The sequence below is a fragment of the Pinus tabuliformis genome, chromosome 2_2 (assembly GCF_031772625.1).
Source record: "Pinus tabuliformis cultivar Carrire ecotype Pingquan chromosome 2_2, CPIR1, whole genome shotgun sequence".
Lineage (NCBI taxonomy): Eukaryota > Viridiplantae > Streptophyta > Pinopsida > Pinales > Pinaceae > Pinus > Pinus tabuliformis.
In genome coordinates this window covers 456,261,417-456,270,802 of record NC_142300.1, presented here as the reverse complement: position 1 = coordinate 456,270,802, position 9,386 = coordinate 456,261,417, and the positions used below count along the sequence as shown (strand labels likewise).

Sequence of the window (9,386 nt, the reverse complement as noted above, 5' to 3'; positions counted from 1 at the left end):
TAAAATATTATATTATTAAATATCAACATAAAAAATTAAAAAATATGATCAACTAATATTATTTATATTAATATACATATATTTATATTTATATGTGTATGATTTATTCTTATTAATATATATAACTGTTTATAATTAAATCTATTAAATTATAATTTTAATATAATAATAAGTTATTTTAAGTTGAAAATATTGTGAAAAATATAATTTATGAAAATAGAAATAATAGAAAAAAAATCACTGTATAGAGTAAACATATCTTTTATGATAGTGATAAAACTGAGAAATACAAAATGATGAAAAATTAAGCTAATATTTTAGTTTTAATAAAATAAAATAATAATAATAAATTTTATAAATAATAGATTTCAAAAATCTAAAACTAAAATAATAATAATAAATTTTATAAATAATAGATTTCAAAAATCTTAATAAATGTACAGCAGCACCTCACTATACAATACCAGGTTCCAAGGTTTAAGTATACATTGAAAATTTCCATGGAATTCCCTGGTTTTATAGTCTTGACTGTTCAATGCCCTATTTAACAAAAAATTACAGAGAGGTGAGGCTTTAGAATCCCAGCGACACCCATATCTAACCATATCACAGAGAACCAACCAAGCGGAAGTGGTAGTGTTCGTCTGGATTAGATTGCTTTGCAGTTTTCACAGGTTAACAGTATGTTTGAACCACACATTGCACTCTGGTTCTTATCTCTATTAATCTCCTCCGCAGTCTTCGTAGAGACTGGATTCGTGTAACCAGCTCTTGCAATCATACACAGAGCAGAAGGACTGCATGCAAGAAAGGGCTAAAAGTATCACTGCAGCTACCAGAGTAAGGAATTGCCAGGAGCCGAATATATGTTTCTTCACAAACTTGACCGCCACAACTTTCCATTTTCTGTAATAATATGTATTGACATCCTCTATGACTTTGTCAAGAAATTCAACTTTTGTGTGATTAACACACTTACCCATACTGTTCCAGAGGTTTGCGATCTCCCTGTCGCCTTTCAGATGGTTGGAGATAATTCCGTTCTCTCTCAACAATTTTACATCTTCTGCGCGATCGATTATCCCGTTCATGAAATCGGTGTAACGTGTGAAAACCATTGCACCGGGCGCCGCCGAAGCTTCAAATGCCACCAGATTTCTCAAGATTACCTCTGTGCTGCGATCCATCCTTATTCTGGGCAGGTAAAGCGTGGCACTGGTTTTCTCAAAGTGTACGGTGGACAGGTCGCCATCAGTAGGGACGAATTTGACACCCGCAGAGTGCAAATCGGCCACGGTTGGAATAGCCGGTTCGTGTCGCTTGGGTGCTATGATCTTAACGACAGATTCTTCTCGCTTCCCCTCCCCTCCTTTCGTCGTCTCAGATTTGATTGTATGCTTCTTGACCAAACCAGTAAATGGTTTTAGGTTCCGTGCTCGCTGATGCAATTCCCCGAGAAATCGAAGAGGGCGAACATTGAGAGAGGAGAGAGCCTTCCAAAACAAAGCACCGAAGGTTTTTCTAACGGTCGAAATGTCTACTTCATCATCAAGCGACTCGCTCCCTTCTTCATCGGTTGAAATTGGATCTTGATTAATGTTGGAAACATTAGGGACGATGGCGTAGTACAGCACCTCTAGGATGTGCCCTCTTTCGTTTATATAAAAATTCGAGTTGTCAGGCAAATTGAAAGGAGACAATTCTTGGCAAACAAGCCTTAGCAGTCTGGAGAGCCTCTCCTCTCCCTTGACTTTAGAACCCATCTGCAATTCCAAAAGCTTTTGCAATAGAAACAGCGGCAATTGATTTTCCAGCATCATCAGATCTCTGATAATGGAATTATGGGCGGCGCTGGTGCCACTCAGATCCAAGACTCGTCCCAGCTGCTTGAAATCCGCGTCCGGTGCTGTGTTGGTGTGTCTGACATAAAACTGCAAACATTCAAGAAGAAAGACGGCGTCCAGAGCCATGAGCAACGCCAAGGTTTCTTCCTTATAATCAATGAACTTGTGATAGCAACTCCGGATTTGCAGGTCGTACTTCTTAAACTCCTCCACAACAACGGACCGAAACTTGCCTCGTTTGTTGATTCTTTTCTCAAATCTCTGAACTGCTGCCAGTTTATAGCGCTCCATCTCATAGAGCTCAGATCTCCAGTGGTGATAGGGGCCGATAGAAACCGATTGAGGAATGTACGCTTCGGGCTTCAGTGCCAATAACTCTTTGGGCACATTAAACACGGACGCACAGAACTCGTCCTCGTCTTCTTGTTGTTGCAGAACATCGAGACTTTCCTTAATTTGAATAACCCAACCATTCTCGTCGATATTGGTTTGAACAAGATTAGTGCTGCTTTCCATGTTTCAGGGTCGCAGACAAGGAGCCACACAAAAAATCGTCGATAAATGTTGGAAAATATTTATGACAAAAGAAAGGAGAAAAGTTCAGAATATTTGTGACAGTTGAATGACTGCGAAGGCTTATATATAGAGGTTAAACGCACGTGAGCTCGAAGGTAGTGGCGGGTAAACCCTTCCGACTGGGGGTAGCGGGTAAGCCCTTCTTACAACATTTCCGTGTCTGCGTATGACTAATACAAGTACGGAATGAAATGGTTGTTATGACTAATACAAATACTATATGAAATGGTTGTTATGACTAACACAAATACTGTATGAAATGGTTGTTATGACTCATACACATGCTGTAGGCGCAGAAAACTTATAGGCTGTTTCAGAAGAAAGGTCAGTGACGCATTTGATATTATCCATCATTCAATTTCTCCACCTGATTCAATGACAAGTTCGTGAAGTGGATGTTCACGTCGACTCAGTGGGTGTTGAATCTAGGTTCGAAGATAGAGGACATTGCCAAGTTCGTTTCGATTTAAGGAGAACATCAAGGGACTCTACAAGGAGAAGCTGCGGGGCTGCAATGGACATTTGGCTAGATGCCACACAGGTTTTTTTAAACCAGCATAGATTAATAAGTACCGATCGAACATGAATTACTTGAGTTACATCAGATAAAAAAATTTACTTTGCAATTTTTTTGGAGTGTTTAAATAATATTATATATATATTAAGTTGTTGAATCTAGGTTTCTGTGATCTATATCAAGTTTCAGAAAAAAAAAAAATATATTCAGGTTAAATCACATGATAGTACATTTATCCAAGCGTTTTGAACCACACTAGTTGGTTCAAAAAGCGTCCACAAATGTATTATCATGTGATTTAAACCTAAATTTTTTTGTCATATATATCGATTTTTTAAATTATGTTAGGTTTTTGATTATTTTTTTAATGCTAAATAAAATATATATAGGGTCAAATAAAAATTTTAATTGTAAAATTTGAATTTCTTTTATATATAAATATGAGTTAATATAGATTTTTAAATAATTTATCTACATTTCACACATTTGTTTACCTTTAATTACTTTATAACCTTTTTTAATTTCTAATTACTTTTTAACATATTTATATTTTGAAATGATTATTTTTCTATTTAAAATATAATTTTCAATTTGCAGTGGTCTCACTTGTATTTAAATCTCTAGAAGCGTCACCCATACCCCATAATATAGTAGTATACAATCAATATGAAAACAAGTCCCATCACCAACTCTACTCTCTAGAATTTTAGTATTTAAAATGAATTTACAGTAATCTCATCCATAACAAACTTAATATTACCTCCATATAAAATATAAAATAAACCTTTCAACTCAATGACTGATTAGCGGTTGACTGTTCCTTGTGGTTAAACTAATCTTTCATCCATAAAAAACTTAATATTACCTCCATATAAAATATAAAATAAACCTTTCAACTCAATGACTGATTAGCGGTTGACTGTTCCTTGTGGTTAAACTAATCTTTTATTTTTCTTGCGTGCGATTGAGGAGCCTCGTTGACCAGTTCTCTTCACTTTCGTCTTACGCTCCATTTACGACCGGCGTATTTAAGACGAACAAGCGATATTTTTGAAGTCAAACGAAAATTAACTTCATTAAATTATGGAATATTTTATAATCCCACGGTTAAGAATAAAATCAACTGAATTAATTATTTTGTTGAAAATAATGTTAAATATTTATTGATTAAAAATATTATTAAATAATAACTTCAAATAATTAATTATATTAGTGTATTCACTTTTATCTTATAATTTCATAGAATAATAAAATAACAGACTGGAAATGTTTATTTATAATACAGATTTTTTTTAATGTATTTATTATAGTCTTGTAGTATAAGGATATAAGTAATATTAATTTTAGTTTTTTTTGGAGAATATAAGTAATATCAATTTCAGTTTTTTAAGTTTTGGTGTTTGGAATTGATTTATAAGTAGTCTTTACTTTTATTTAAGATTCTGCAAGTGGTATGTCAGATTTCACTTGTCATTTTTATGTTAGTGAAATTTTGACATATGTCAAAGTTCCACTTATTTTGATAGAATTTCGACTTATTAACATGACAATTGGTAAAACCCTAATATAACTAGCAAAACCTGACAACTCACATTTAAAACAAATTTAGGTAGTCTCACTCATCTTCATGACTATACCAGTGGTATGTCAAGATTTCACTTGTCATTTTCATGTTAGTGAAATTTTGCCATATATCAAAATTTCCACCAATTATATCAAAATTTCCACCAATTATATTTATTTTGACAGAATTTTGACATATTAACATGACATTTGGTAAAACCCTAATATAACTAACAAAATATAACTATTCACATTTAAAACAAATCTAAACACTGTGATCCTCACTGTACATCCAAAGAAAAACAGAACAAAGGAATAACACGACCAGGCAGATCTGGTGCTTTAGCTGACGTACGAATGGACATGACTTAGAAGAGAAATACGTGTCTTTCTAGTTACTTTGATACGAACTCCTGTAGAAATTGTTACAAATTTATCTAATTTGCTATTACTTCATGGTTTGGATTGCAATAACTTATCTGTGAATAAAACTCCAAATTTGTATAGAAATTTGATACTGCAATTTAAAATGTTGTTGAATTAAAAAATTTCTAAAATTTAATTATGATAAGGTTTTTGAAAATGGTAAATTTATTTATAGGAATGAAATTACCATTTAAATAATTTAAAATTATAATTGTTTAAAAATTATATTTCAAAGTTTTAATTAATAACAAAGTAAATTTGAAAAATTTAATAATAATCAAAAATAAATTTTATATAGGTTTACCAAAATGTAAGAATGTTTTAATATCGCAACAGCAGTGTATAGTGGCAAGTGACAAGAAGATACAGATTTACTATGAAAATGAGTATACTGTATTTATGTAAAGACGTAAAATAGGAATGTTCTAATATCGCTATGCCGCTGTATAGTAATTGTAATTGGCAAGAAGATCAGAATTGAGTTAATTTTTAGGATGTTACTCCACCGAAAGCATTAAAAAATAATTGCAAAAAAAAAATTATATATAAATATCTAATATTTTTAAAAAAGAACGTGAATGTTTTATATATATATACATATAAATATAATTGTAATTAGCAAGAAGATCAGAATTGAGTTAATTTTTAGGATGTCACTTCACCGAAAGCATTAAAAAATAATTTCAAATAAAAATCATATATAAATATCTAATATTTAAAAAAAACGTAAATGTTTTATAAAAAATTGTAAAAACAAAAAATATATAATCATGTAATTATTATGCTAATGGGAAGTAATAAAAAATTGTAAAAACAAAAAATATATAATCATGTAATTATTATGCTAATGGGAAGTAATGAAATTTAATGAAATTTAAAATTCAAATCTTATAAAAAAATTATAATTAGTATGTCATGATTTAAAAAAAATCACACTTTAAAGTAAAAATTGAATATGTTATTCAAACATTTTATAATATACTTTTAAGAAGAATGATAACAAAATTTAAGTTGTAGAGGAATTTTGATAGTGTATAATGTTTTCAGAGTTTATACTTCTGTGATCCATATAAATCTTAAAAAAAATTTGGGGAATAATCACATAGAAGCAATTTCGTGGACGTGTTTCAAACCCACCAATGTATAATGTTGTTAAATATTGAATCCATATAGGTGAGGATAGTTTTAAATAGAGGAGGAATGACCTATTATAGTTTTATGAACCCAACGTTTTTGACTACCAAGTGAGTCCATCATCAGGGGATGCGTCAATAGATATTCTAAAGATATTAATGATGTATCCATGAGCTATATTATAAGGTATATATATAGGTTATGAAAAAATTAATCTAAGAAATTAGGTTGGCCATTATCCAATTAGTTTGTTAATGTTCAGATTTTTATTTTTATTTTTTTTAATTAATTAATTTGATTATTTAATTAATTAATTTGATTATTTAATTAAATTAATTAACTAGTTTAATTAATTAATTAATTTGTTTAATTAATTAAATAATTTGTTTAATTAATTAATTGATTAATTTATTTAATTAATTCCCTATAATTTATATATAATTCCTATTGTTAATTTCTACTTGTTTTAATTTAAGTTATTACGACTATATGCTTAATCTAAATTCATATGTTACTATAATATTATAATTAATAAAGTATGATTTAAGTTTATTTTAATATTATCAAATGGTTAGTTATGAAATAACCAATTATTTATTTATATGTTTATATTGTTTAAGGAGGATGTTAGATAATGTTTCCTTGTTGTTTTGGTTTATACTTTATTAATTTTTTAATGAGAGAGGAGGGATCAAATTATTAACAGGGATATGAGTTAATTATTGATTCTTTAAGATTTCAAGTAAACGTTTCCAGGTGTTGCTTAGTTTTAATCCATCGTCTCGGTTCAGGTTGTTCTTCCTTTTTTCTATTTCAATGGCTTCTTTGATTTTCCTTTTAAGATAGTTGTCTTCTTTTATAACTAGTTTGACTTCTTCCATGCAGATGTAATAAGAGGAAGAGTGAACATGTTCTTCTAACGTCGATTTTGAGGTCCTTTCTCTTCTTAAGTCGGCATTGTGTTCTTTAATTCTGATGTTAAGAGACCTACTTGTTTCACCTATGTATTCCTTTCTGCATGAGCAAGGAATAACATAAACACCTTTTTCAAGGTTACGGTTTATGGGATCCTTGACTGAGCTGAATAATTGTCTGATGGTGTTGGCAGGGGTGAAGGTTACATGAATGTTGTGTTTATTAAGAATTTTAGTAATTTTATCAGTGGTGCCTTTTATGTATGGAAGGGAGACCTTAAGAGTTGATAAATTTTGATCTTTGATATCATTATTATTCTTGTTTAGGGATAGGTGCATGGCTTTCTTAATGGTATTCCTATTATAGCCATTTAATTCAAACACTTTGTGAAGATGGTTGAGTTCATCATTTAAATGGTCAAGGTCAGATATTCTGGCCACCCTAGTGGTTAAGGTCCTAATGATGCCAATCTTCTGTTTAGGGTGGCGATGAGAATTTGCATGTAGATATTGTTCTGTATGGGTTTTCTTTCTATAGACTTGGAAACCAAGTGGCCCATCTTTTTTGGTTAGAAGGATATCAAGAAAGGGACGCTTATTGTTATTTTCAATCTCAATAGTGAATTTTATATGGTCAGAAAGGCTATTTAAGTGATTGAGGAATAGGTCAAGTTTTTCTTTTCCATGACTCCATTTGGAAAATATGTCATCGACAAACCTTTTCCATTCTTCAGGGGTGTATGGAAATGACCTAAGAGCCTTCTGTTCGAAGTGCTCCATAAATATGTTGGAAACTATGGGGGATAGAGGAGAGCCCATAGCCACACCATGGGTTTGTTCATAAATTTTACCTTTGAAACTGAAGTAAGAGGATTTTAAGAAAAGCTCCAGAAGATCCACAGTTTCTTTATCTGTGATGTTTCTCATGATATTAATAGCTTCATCAATAGGAATCATAGTATAAAGAGATACAATATCAAAGCTAACCATAAGATCCTCGTCCTTCATTTCTATGTTATTAATCCATTGAACAAAAGAATATGAGTCTTTAATATAAGAAGGGGTATTACTAGACAGGGGTCTAAGCTTTTTGGCTAGGTGTTTCACTAGAAGGTAAGTAGGGGAACCTATGGTATTGACTATAGGTCTGAGAGGTATGTTAGGTTTATGGACTTTAGGAGCACCATAAATTCTAGGAATAATGGAACTATTATGGATGATTTTCTTTTTTGTGATGTCATCCAAAGATGATTCTTTGATTTTCTTAATTACTTCACGCATAATTTTCTCAGTGGGATCTTTATTAATGATTTTATAACAACCACTGTTATTTAGATGTTCTTCCATTTTATTGTCATAATCAATTCTCTTCATGATTATAGTTGCGTTGCCCTTATTAACCTTTAGGATGACTATGTTTTTATTTTTTCTGAGGTTGTTTAAGGCTCTTTTTTCTTCTAAGGATATGTTAGATGTAGGAGGTTTAGAAGTTCTAAGAATTTTAGTAATATCTTGTCTGAATTCTTCACTTTTTGCTATATCTAAGTTATTAATAGCTACTTCAATATTACTGATGACCTCCTCCACAGGTATTTTATTAGGGGTTATAGGAAAATTTAGACCTTTTTTCAGGATGGATTTAGTTGCATGATCTAGGTGGATATCTAATAAGTTAATGACCTGGGCATTATCTGATTCATATTTTGATTGGGATGTATGGTTCGAGTTTTTAAATGAGAGAAGCTAGTAGATGGGTTGTTGTTCTTACAAGGGAAGCTGAAATTTTTGCAGGTTTGTTGACAGGCTCCCGGAATATATTTTCCCTCGTTTTTGTGAAACTCAATCTTTGTATCTATGTATAATGTGTTTAATATATAGATATAAAAAGATCAGAAATTATTTGTGATTTTTAATTTTAGATAAGTATTTTTTGTTTTTTTTCTAAATAGTGGAAAATTTATTATAATTCAATTGTCAAATTAAGAGGGGGCCAATCATTACTATATGCTATCCCCAAATGTATGTTGATTAATCATTATTATGCAAGGAAAACTAGGCCACCTAGAAGCCTCTGCTACAAGATGCCTCTATGTCTTGGGCATTAACCCATTTCCTTACTTCCAAATAAGGAGCTCTGAGAAAAACATATATATTGTTTTTTGGTTTTTATTAAAACATTAATTTATGAGAACTTTTATACTTTTATTAAAAAACATTCCTTTGTGTATAGGTTTTGTTTTTTATTAAAAAGATAACTTCGTCCATGAAATTTTGTTTAAAAAAACAAAAAAGCATCACTTCATTAAAAAAAATGAGATAATTGTTATAGGTTGGATTACAAATTTCTAAAGGTATGGCATGCTCTAAAATTATTACATGTGTGGTATGATCAGGGGTTATAATGCCCATAGA

At 30.9% G+C, this 9,386-nt stretch overlaps 1 pseudogene; it reads right to left on the bottom strand.

Annotated features, from left to right (window-relative positions):
• Positions 1-379: 379 nt before the first annotated feature.
• LOC149193223 (putative UPF0481 protein At3g02645 pseudogene) lies at positions 380-2,440 on the bottom strand (annotated as a pseudogene).
• Between the last annotated feature and the right edge of the window lie 6,946 nt (positions 2,441-9,386).